The following is an 11,412-nucleotide window of genomic DNA, read 5'->3' as shown; positions in this document are numbered from 1 at the left end:
ATAAATGAGGAAATATCAGATAGTGATCAGTACAGTGATGAAAATAAAATAGTGCTGTGTTAGTGCCTGGGGAAAAGGCTACTTTAGATTGGGTGTCCAGGGACTTTCTGAAGCCCCTGGAGATTTTGATCTGGTAGATTTTGTGTGGGCTCCAGAATATGTGTTGTTAACAAGCAAATGCAGGAAATTTGGGAAAGGCTGACACGGTGAGTAAGAGTGAGGGTACAGGGTCAGAAGACCTAGGTTCACATCCCGTTTCCTACACTTACGTAGTTGTGTGACCCGAGCAAGTTATTGAACTTCTGTGACCCTCAGTTGCCTTATCTGTAAAATTGGAATAATACTACTACTCATATCAGAAGGTTATATTAGGATTAAAATAAGACAAAAAACAAGATTTAAGATCCCTGGCACATAGTACGTGCTCAATAAAAGGCAGCAATTACTTACAACAATAGGCCCATCTACTCCTAACTATAATCTTCTGTTTGAATTACTCGAAAGACAGACCCAACAAGTACCACTTAGTAGGCAGTTAATATAGCCTCTAAGTTGATTTTTGCCCAATAAAACTCTTCCTCTTGAAAAATAAATTCTCAAAAGACCTTCTTGTGAGCAGGAATGCCAGAGTCCAATGAATGTATGTCCTACGGCACTCTAGTTTAGGCAGGTTTCAGGTTTGGAAGGGCTTTGGCCTAATTTCCTTCCTATCAAAAGGGAGCCTGGCTACTTGCCCTTTCTAATTCAGTGGGCAGTGGGGGGGGGGACATATTTCTGAGACCTAAAGGGATGTGAGATTTGCAAAGTGTAAGGCACAAACAGGACACTCGCCTTCTCAGAGCAGCCAGCCCATCCAACTGAAGGGCCCAACAGCAGCTATAAGCACGCTCCTGCTCTACTGGCCTCCACTCATTTGGAGAAGGGGGCTGCTCCCTCACGTTATAAGCTGAGCTGGTACATAAGGAAGAAAAAAAAAGTTGGGCAGGAAGCAGCCTTTTCAACCAGTGAAGAAACCGTTAGAATCCATCCCTTTGCCCTGATGCCAAAGCTCGGCCTGCACCACCCAGCTACACTATCGAGGACACTCAGGCTATCGCAGAGCCCTGGAGGTATTTGTCCCTAGTTTATCAGGGACCTGTGGAAACATTTCTCTAACTGAAGATAAAGGACTCTTCCTCCCCACCCCCGTTCTACTTCTAGCTACCTACCAGAGAGTTTCTCTTTTTCTTTCAGTAACACCAGTTCTGAAAAGAAGATATTTTTCAACCTGGACTTGAAGTAACTGGTGGAGAGGCAGGTAAGATGAGTTTTATTCATTCATTCCTTCAATAAATAATTATTGGGTACTTCCTATGTGCTGGGCTAGGCTCTTGGATTCAATTCCAAGCAGAAGGAGCTTGCAGTCTTTGGGGGAGCTCAACAGAACTTCACAACCACAAAACATAGAATTATCAATTGTGATCCAAACTGGGAGTGAGTAGATAAACAGCAAGGTCCTACTGTATAGCGCAGGGAACTATATTCAATATCTTGTAATAACCTATAATGGAAAACAATCTGAAAAAAAATAACTGAATCACTTTGCTATATACCAGAAACTAACACGGCATTGTAAATCAACTATACTTAAATAAATAAGTAAAAAGAAAAAAAAGGGAAAAAAACAATTTAAAAAAACCTGGGAGTGAGATCATATAATGATGGGTTCTAATCTAGTCATGAGAGGCTGGAGGCTTCCCTGCAGAAGTAACATTTGAGCTGAGAGAGAGTGCGTATAGTAATCTTCTAGATTTCGCTCTTGCCCTCCAAGTGGGTGTTTTCAGGGTTAAAAAGATGCCTCAGGGCCAGAAAGAATCGCTGCCATGCCATGCCAGTCCTGTTTTGAAGACCAAGTCATGATTCCTTGACCCTGGTGAAGGTTAGGATGGAAATATCTTATTGGAGTGATAGAGAGGCCAGCATAAACCTGCCAGGACCTCCTTCAAGATTCAGCTTTGTAAAAGTTGCCAGATAAAAGATATTTCCAGATGGAGGGCCACGCAGGAAATACAAATGGAAAAGGTTTTAATAGCTCTTCCTTTGCAAGCTACGACCCAAGGCAGCTTTTTGCAATGCGATGGGAGGCACTGTAGCCTGCTACCATAGGAGGAGCTGAACTGGCCCACGAGCATCCTGGGGGCCTTTGGAGAGGGGCTGTGGCCTGAAGGGAGCATTAAAGATGCTCTACTTACATGAGACCCCTACTCCAGCCATCCCCACCCCAAATGGAACCTGTGCCTGCTATACTCTAACCCTCGGCTTCTCAGAGGAGAGGGCAGATAGGAATCTACAAGAGCATGAGTCCCTTTAAGGATGTGGCTGTACTTATTAATAACAAGCTGCCCCCTTTTCCCCTGTCCTTGGGGCCTAGTGGGCTCCTGCAAAGAAGGTCACCTAGAAGTCAGGGACCAGTGCTGCTGATGGGGGCATAAGTGAGCAGGAATTGCCATTGGGGACCTGAAGAATGTCTCAGAGCTCACGGGACTGACTTCACCATACATTGGGGTTGTTAAATTGGTCCATTGATGAACCTGAGAATGTTGTGAGCTCCCTGAAATGAAAGGTAAAATTCTGCACCTTGGACAGCTCTGCACCTAGGGAAACGTCTTTAAATTTTATCTAAAAACTTTTAGATTTTGTATGTGTGTGTGTGTGTGTGTGTGGTAAAAATATACATGGGCATAACACTGACCATTTTAACCACTCCTCTGTATATAGTTGAGTGGCATTAAGCATATTTACATTGTTGTGCAACTATCACCCACCATCCATCTCCAGGACTTTTTCTTTTTTTTTTTTTTTGCGGTACACGGGCCTCTCACCGCTGTGGCCTCTCCCGTTGCAGAGCACAGGCTCCGGACGCGCAGGCCCAGCGGCCATGGCTCACGGGCCCAGCCGCTCCGTGGCACGCGGGACCCTCCCGGACCGGGGCACAAACCCGCGTCCCCCGCATCGGCAGGTGGACTCCCAACCACTGCGCCACCAGGGAAGCCCAGGACTTTTTTAATTCTTCCCAAACTGAAACACTATATCCATTAAAAAATAACTCTCCCCTCCCCCCAGCCCCTGGCAACCCCCATTCTACTCTCTGTCTCTGTGAATTTGACTACTCTAGGTACTTCCTATGAGTGGAATCATACAGTCTTTGTCCTTTTGTGACTGGCTTGTTTCGCTTAGCATAATGTCCTCAAGTCTCATCCATATTGTAGCACGTGACAGGACTTCTTTTTTAAGGCAGAATAATATTCCATCGTATGCATATTTATTTATTGGGTATATACCCAGAAGTAGAACTGATGACTCATATAGTAATTATTTTTTTAATTTTTTGTGGAACCTGCATGCACCATTTTATATTCCCACCAGCAGAGCACAGAATTTCCAATTTGCCCACATCTTTGCCAACACTTGTTATTTTCTGTTTAGGGGATAATAGCCGTCCTAATGGGTGTGAAGTAGTGCTTTATTGTGGTTTTGTTTTGCATTTCTCTAGTGATTAGTGATGTTGAACATCTTTCTATATGCTTATTGGCCATCTGTATATCTTCTTTTTTTAAATTAAATTTAATTTAATTTATTTTTCGCTGCATTGGGTCTTCGTTGCTGTGTGCGGGTTTTCTCTAGTTGCGGCGAGCGGGGACTACTCTTTGTTGTGGTGCACGGGCCTCTCATTGCGGTGGCTTCTCTTGTTGTGGAGCACAGGCTCTAGGCATGAGGGCTTCAGTAGTTGTGGCTCATGAGCTCTAGAGTGCAGTCTCAGTAGTTGTGGCGCACGGGCTTAGTTGCTCTGCAGCATGTGGGAACTTCCAGGACCAGGGCTCAAACCCGTGTACCCTGCATTGGCAGGTGGATTCTTAACCACTGTGCCACCAGGGAAGCCCCTGTATATCTTCTTTAGAGAAATATCACTCCAAGTCTTTTGCCTACTTTTTTTTAAAAAAACAATTTTTTAGTTCTCTTCCTTGTATTTTTTAAAATTTTATTTAATTCTGGCTGCGTTGGGTCTTTGTTGCTGCACGCGGGCTTTCTCTAGTTGCGGTGAGTGGGAGCTACTCTTCGTTGTGGTGCGCAGGCTTCTCATTGAAGTGGCTTCTCTTGTTGCAGAGCATGGGCTGTAGGCATGCGGGCTTCAGTAGTTGTGGCACACGATCTCAGTAGTGGTGGCTCGAGGGCTCTAGAGAGCAGTCTCAGTAGTTGTGGCGCATGGGCTTAGTTGCTCTGCAGCATGTGGGAACTTCCAGGACCAGGGCTCGAACCCGTGTCCTCTGCATTGGCAGGCAGATTCTTAACCACTGCGCCACCAGGGAAGTCCTTGTCTACTTTTTAATTGGGTTTTGGGGGGGGTTTGCTGTTGAATTGCAAGAGTTCTTTAAATATTCTGGATATTAACCTTTTATTAGATATATAATTTGCAAATATTTTCTCCCGTTCCATGGGTTGCCTTTTTAGTCTCTTGATACTGTCCTTTGATGCACACAAGTTTTTAACTTTGATTGCAGTCCAATTTATTTGTTTTTAATTTTGTAGCCTGTGTTTTTAGTGTCATAGTCAAGAAATCATTGCCAAATTCAATGTCATGTAGTTTTTACCCTATGTTTTCTTCTAAGAGTTTTATAGTTTCGAGTTGCCAGGTTTTTAAGAAGTCTATGACTGACAATGCATGGGGCCATCCTCAATACCGATTCTGGGGAGATCCTCAGGTCTTGACGAATGTGAAGCTAGGAATTGGGAAATTGATAACATGGATGTGATATCTGAAGCCTTTAATTCAAAAGGAATTATTGAGGATCTCCAAATTTATATCAATACCCTGGGAACTAGTAAAAATGAAAATCATGGCCTCTCTTCTCTAAGAACGTAAGCCACTTAACAAGGTGGCAAGATGGTATGCACACATAACATTATGGCACTGCAAGGCAGTCTAATGAGCACCTAACCAGGCCCTAGAGCCAAGAGCTGGAAGGAGTTGAGGTCAGGGGACAGAAAAACCTTCAGTGCAAAGATGTGGCTTGAGTGGGGTCCAGGCTGATGGACACGATTTGGAGAGGCAGAGAGGAGTCGGAGGCTTTTGGACTAACTGCAGTAATGACTGCCATTTACCGAGCGCTCACCCTGTGCCAGGCTCTGTGCTCTGACTGCTGCACACATTATCTCAGCTCTGCCTCCTCACCCTATGTTTATCATTGCCTCTAGTTTATCACTGCAAGCACTGAAGCACAGAGATTTGCCTAAGATTAATTATCCAGATAGTAAGTTGTAAAGTGGAGCCTAGAAACCAGGTTTATCTCTATTCTTAACCCCTCTGCTCTTCTAGCACCAAAGTTTTGAAGCACAGACAAAGCAGACATTCCAGATAGGAAGAACAGAATAAGACAGTGCGCAGAAATGGTCATGAGCAGGATGTTTGAGGTCAAAGAGGAGCAGCCTGCCTGGTGGGAAGGTTCAGGCTCTAGGGCTTTGGGGTATGAAGTTCATTTGATGGCGTGGGCAGGATCACAGGCACCTTTAATGGAATCATGGGGAGTTTGGTCTTGATTTGCTAGAAGGACAGAATCACACACAGAGCTGCAGCTCTAACCTTCCAGTCAACCTCTTTCCTCTATAAAATGAGAACATCGAGGTCCCAAGAGGTTAAGCTACTTGCCAATAATCAGAGGAAACAGGGAGCCATTGCAAATTCTTGAGCAGGGTGGTAACAGTGGAGAAAACAGTATTCCAGATGGGTTAGTCTGGCAGTCAGATACATGACGGGCAGCTGAAGGGAAGCAGAGAAAACTGGCAGGAAGAAGCAAGCAGCTCTTTCTCTCGTTTTGGCTGAAAGCTACCTCCCTCAGCAATTGGTATTTCTAGGAGCGTCACACACAAGACTCCTTTCCGCTGAGGTTTAAGCTTAGGAAGTCAAGTGTCATCAGGAAGGCCAGAATCTTCTTCCCCTGCCAGGCTCAGTGCCCTCAGCTAGACACGAGTGCCAGAAAACACCACTTCCCCGGAAGCAGCCTGGCCTCTCCTCCAATGGAAGGTGTGTTTGGAGTGCAGTGTCTCAGACCAGAGACCCCCAACCCTGAAGAGCCAGTGACCAGGACAGGCTCCTGACACCATCTCTTTATGTCGCCTTCCTGACCATGAAGCTAGACCAGGTGTCTGCAAGCCTAACCCATCTGCCCCGTGGGGGTTGGGGGTTGCCAGAGAAGGTAAGATTAGGCAAGAGTCCCCCAGGCAAGGAGGCTGACCCCACCTGCTTGGGCTGAGCCCTCATTGTGGCAGAACTCCAGTTATCCACCTCTGTGTCGAGAAAGGCCCGCCCTGGTTGACTATCCTCCTCTGAGGTTCTCTTTGCTTAATTAATTCTAATAATAGCTGCCGTCCATTGAGCACTGTACTAAGCATTTGACATGCATGGTCTCGTTTTATTCCTCCAGCCCTGTGATGAAGATATAATTATCCCTATTCTACACGTGACAGAACTGAGGCTCAGACTGTCAAATAATTTGCCTAAAATCACGTAGCTGAAAGAGCCAGGACTCAGACATAAGCCTGTCTATCTCCAAAGCCTGTGCCTTTACCCATGTAATTGACTGCATCCTACACATTGGTCCACTGTAGCCACATCTCCTTGTGGGTATGGGGGCCCTGCAGTGGAGAATCAAGCTTCAAAGTGGGGCCTTGTGGCTTCCTGAAAACACCTGTATCTGCGTGTTCCTAGCAGCCAAGAGCTTGATCTCAGTTCCCAAACCAAACTCTTGGGTCTGCATCTGAATGGTATCTGGGCCCTTATCGTCTCCCAAAAGCGATGCTCAAGGAAGACAAGGGATCTTCAAGTTCCTTCTTAACTTTTACCCAGAAAGCATAATGCAGGCATGCTTTGGCCAAAGGGGAAGGCTACCATTTGTACATTCATTCATTGAATAGTTATTGAGGGCCTACTGTGTGCTAGGCACATTCTAGGTCCTGAGGACACAACTGGAAACAAGTCATAAAGAATTTCTATTCTCATGGAGTTTACATTCTAGCTGGGAAGAAAAGCCAAAACCAAACCCATAAAAAACTACAAATACATGTGTAAAGTATAAGTAATGATGACACTAGGAAGAAAAATAAAGCAGGGTGAGGAGATGGAGAATGACGAGAAATGGGGTTTTAAAAGGCTCTTATGAGGGTAAACATTTGAACCTGAGTGAAGTACATGGGAGCTATGGGATGATCTAGAGGAAGAGCATCTCAGACAGAGGGAGGAGCAGGTGCAAAAGCCCTCCAATAGGAGTTGGCTTGGTTTGTTTTAAGGACTAGAGAAAAGGTCAGTGTGGTTCAAGCAGAGAGAGTGAGGGGGTTGTGATGGAAAAGAGCAGTAGGGGCCAGATAGTATAAAGCTTTCTAGGCCACATAAAGGAGCTTGGATCTCAAATGTGCTGTTGCAGGGTCCCAGGCACTGTGGTGTGTCAGCCGGGTGGGGCTGCCTCTGAGCAGCTAAAGAGAGGAAATGGAGCATGTGAGCAAAGGGCCCTGGGACAGCTCCGCGAGTCAGCTAGCTCACCCAGCTCTGACTCCCCCTTGAACACAGAGCAGCAGATAAGTTCAGGTCTGGTACCCAAAGAGAGAACGTGGGGGAGGATTTGATGCGGGCAGAGGTGGAAGAAGGAGCTGTTGACTCCATGTCTCATTTGCCTTGTCCATCAAAGGGGCTCTGAATCACCAATGGTTGTTCAAATATTTTAAAGTTGGAATCTCTCTGTATAAGCAAAATCTTCCACAGAAGCTTACTATGTGCCACTCTCCTTTCCAAGCACCTTATATGTTTCATTTCACAGAATTGTTATAGCAGCTCCATAAGAGAGGTACTCTGAATATGCCCACTTTACAGATGCAGAAGCTAAAGTCCAGAGAGGCTGAGCAACATGTCAATAAGTGCAGAGCTGCTACAGTTGGAGCAGGGGCGGTGGAGCCCACTAGGGAAGCACTTCAGAACCCCTGCTGCTCCAAGGAGCAAGCTGGGAAATCACATTTCAGAGGCTCCTTCTACTAGGACATGCTGTGAGGTTAACTCTGCTAAGACCTAGCTGTGGAGCTGTGACATTTGGGGGCAGTTACTTTAGCACTTGATTTTGCCTCTTCGTTGTAAAAGGTGATTTAGAAGTTGTTGGAAAGGGGAAAAGCAGATGAATAAAATCAGGGATGTGGCTGAAACAGGCAATGTGGTAGGGAAGCAGTGAAGCTGTCAGCAGCCTACCCAGGACCTAAATGGGCACAATCCTGAATTTCGGTTGAAATATGGGGGCTCCCCAAGCCTGAAGCCTGCTGATGTCTCAGGCACACTTCAGCTCTTTCTACAGCACCCCAGTCGCAGCATTCTTTGCCGGATGTCCTGACTAGCTGGGAGATTGTTGCTACCTAATACGGTGGTGATGACTTCTGAAAGATAGGGTAAGAACAACAGGTATCATTTCTGAGCATATATTATGCACCATCACTGTACAAAGCATTTTTACACACTTTATCCTATTAAATCCTCTTAAAATTCCTGTGAAGTAAGCAGGCATCCCTATGGCCTCACCCTAGTCCCAGCCCTGCTGAGTGTTACTATTGCCTCCATTTGACAAATATAGAAACTGAGGTTCAGAGAGGTGAAGTAACTTCCTCCAAGTCACACAGCTAGTAAACAGCTGAGCTATGCCTTCTGACACCTATGCTCATCTCCTAAACTCAGTTGATAAAGATTTTTTTTTTAGATTTTTGGAGCTCTTTTCTACTATATAGGAAATCTGGTTTATTTATCACTAAGGTCACTAATAGGTCTAACATTCTGGAAACATACCCATCAACATGCCCTGAAATGTTCTGAAATGTGTTTGGGAGCCAGATACTTGTGACAATTGAGTAGTTTAAAGAAGTTTGCATGGGAGCTGAAGCCATAATAAAATAAACCTTTATTTTTGTTCCTGTATGTGAATGTCACAACTAACAGGTATATGACGCAAGTTGGCTTCTAATGGTTGGAAAAAAATAAAAGAGGTAAATTGTCATTCTTGACATTTTCCCAATGACATTTGCATTTTCCTTTCTATTGGAAGTCCATTTTAACAAAGAAATGTAGCCTTAGTCACTTAAACTGCTCTTCCGGAGAAGACAATTGTAGATGTAATAAGCAAAAAAAGAATAGAAAATGCCAACAGGAAGAAAGTAATCCACCTAGGGTCAGATTCATCATGCCAACTCATTCAGTCTTCCTCTGACATTCACATTCAGGACGGAAAACTTGGAAATTTTCTAAATTTTAGGGTATTTAAGATCTGCAAGGAGTTGGGGGAGGGCAAAAGGAATTAAATGACAATCCCACTGGATAGGGATCAAGTATAGATTTCCCCAACTCTCAAGAACCATTTTACATGTTCAAATTGCCTCATAGGTACTGAGTCCCTCTTCTGCATAAGGCATAAGGTTGCTATGGAAGGATACAATAAGGTCATGATTGCTTTAAAATTAGTCATAATGAAAACACATTTTGAGACTCGATTCTAAATGTTAAACTTAAATTTGAGCAATTTAATTGCCCATTGAATAGAAATGAAATCCCACCGGTAGGCAGTTATTTCTTACAACTACTGTGTGTGAAATTGAAATCTTAAGATACCATTTCAAATATTCACTTTCTCTAAGGAAGTTCTCCCCAAAGAGTGGTGAGAGATAAGAAACTGACCCAAAGTCATCGGCAGTAATCGCTCTTTCTTTACACATTCGGGTCAAAACAGAAGCATATTATTAAAAGGAAACTTCATGCCCCAAAGTTGGCCGTTTAGAGGTTACCTCCGGAACCCAAGGATATATTTAATATAACAACTAACTTAAGCCCCATGCAAAACTATATAGCAAGGTAGGAAGCAACTTATCAGATTTAATAAAAGCAAGCAGATGCAAACATATCATGTAATCACCAAGGCAGTGAACATTAAAGTGGAAAATGCATATATGTTTTCTATACGAGCACAAGGAGGTGAAGTGAAGGGACCCTCCTCTGTTTGCTTTTAAAAAATGGGACAGTTTTTTTAATTTGGGCAGGAAATTCTTATTTTTAACCCCCAGCTCACCTTTAAATTTAATTTCAAACTCTTTTTAAATTCTCCCAACGATATTCTGCTGTAACACAGAAGCTACAATTTATGAGAGCTTAACACACACCAAATACTATCCATGTATGTAATCTCATGTCTGTATCTCCCCCAGCTCATTACACGTCTAAGGGCCACACTGCATGCAATCACTCATCCTCACAACAACTCATCAATAGATTCTGGCACCCCCATTGACAGATGAGGATCTTTAAATTCCTGCTGTTTGCCCAGGTTCACAGGTGGGAAATGGTGGGTTGCGGTGCAGGCTGTCTGACTCCAGAGCCACTACCAATACTGCCTCCTGAGGTTAAGTAACTGTCCTAGAAAGGCCCCGCTAGCTTATAACTAAGAGCTTAAATCAAACCCAGGCAGTCGGATGCCCAAGTCCTAGCATTTAATCACCACGTTGACTGGTTGTAAATAGGTGAACTGCTCCTCACAGCCTATATATATGTTTATTTTCATTTCCAATTGTAGAGTAGTAGGTTACATGGTTATCACATAATTTAGGCTGACCTAAAAATTCTAGGCATTTTCCCTTTTTAAATTAAAAACAAGGAGCAGAGAAGGCCTTTTTAGAGACTCAAGAAGGCTTTGAGTTGGACCCAAAGCTGCTCTTAAGGCTTCCTTTCACACACACACAGACACACACACACACACACAGACACACACACGCACGCACACACACACCCCGGAGGGGTGGAGATTGGGAGAGATTTTAAATATACCCATAGGGACCCAAGCTTTGGACATGGAGGTAAGGAAAGGACAAGAGCATGCAAGCAATAGTAAATTCTGGTTTTACGTGTGAGAAGTTAGTGAGGATAAGCTCTGAACAGGGAAAACGATGCCTACAGGGATGCAATTCTGATTTCAGCCACCACCTTTCAGGGTGAACTCATCCAGGTCCTTCAGTGCCATCTTTAAAATGGGAATACAATATCCATGACCATGATCCAGACTGCTCATATAAAACTATGGATCCTGAAAGTACTTGGTAGTTTCTTCCTTACAAGACTTGTGACTGGTGTCATGCACAAGTAGGCCTTTAGTAATCATTTCTGAATGCAGTTATTTTCAAGGAATTCTGATGAGGCCCAAGGGACCTAAAGTTTTGCTCTACACAAGGGCAGATTATTAGCCTCCTCCTCTCCCCTTCTGCATTCCTCCCTCTTCCTAGAATTTGCCCTTGAGGTTGGAGGGGAAACCTGAACTCGAAAATCAAGTCTGGCTTCTCTCGCTTTCCCTGACCCAGGGCAAAATAGTCTCT

Source organism: Leucopleurus acutus, assembly GCF_964270905.1.
Source record: "Leucopleurus acutus genome assembly, chromosome: 8".
Classification (NCBI taxonomy): Eukaryota; Metazoa; Chordata; class Mammalia; order Artiodactyla; family Delphinidae; genus Leucopleurus; species Leucopleurus acutus.
Note: the sequence above shows the minus strand (reverse complement) of the source record.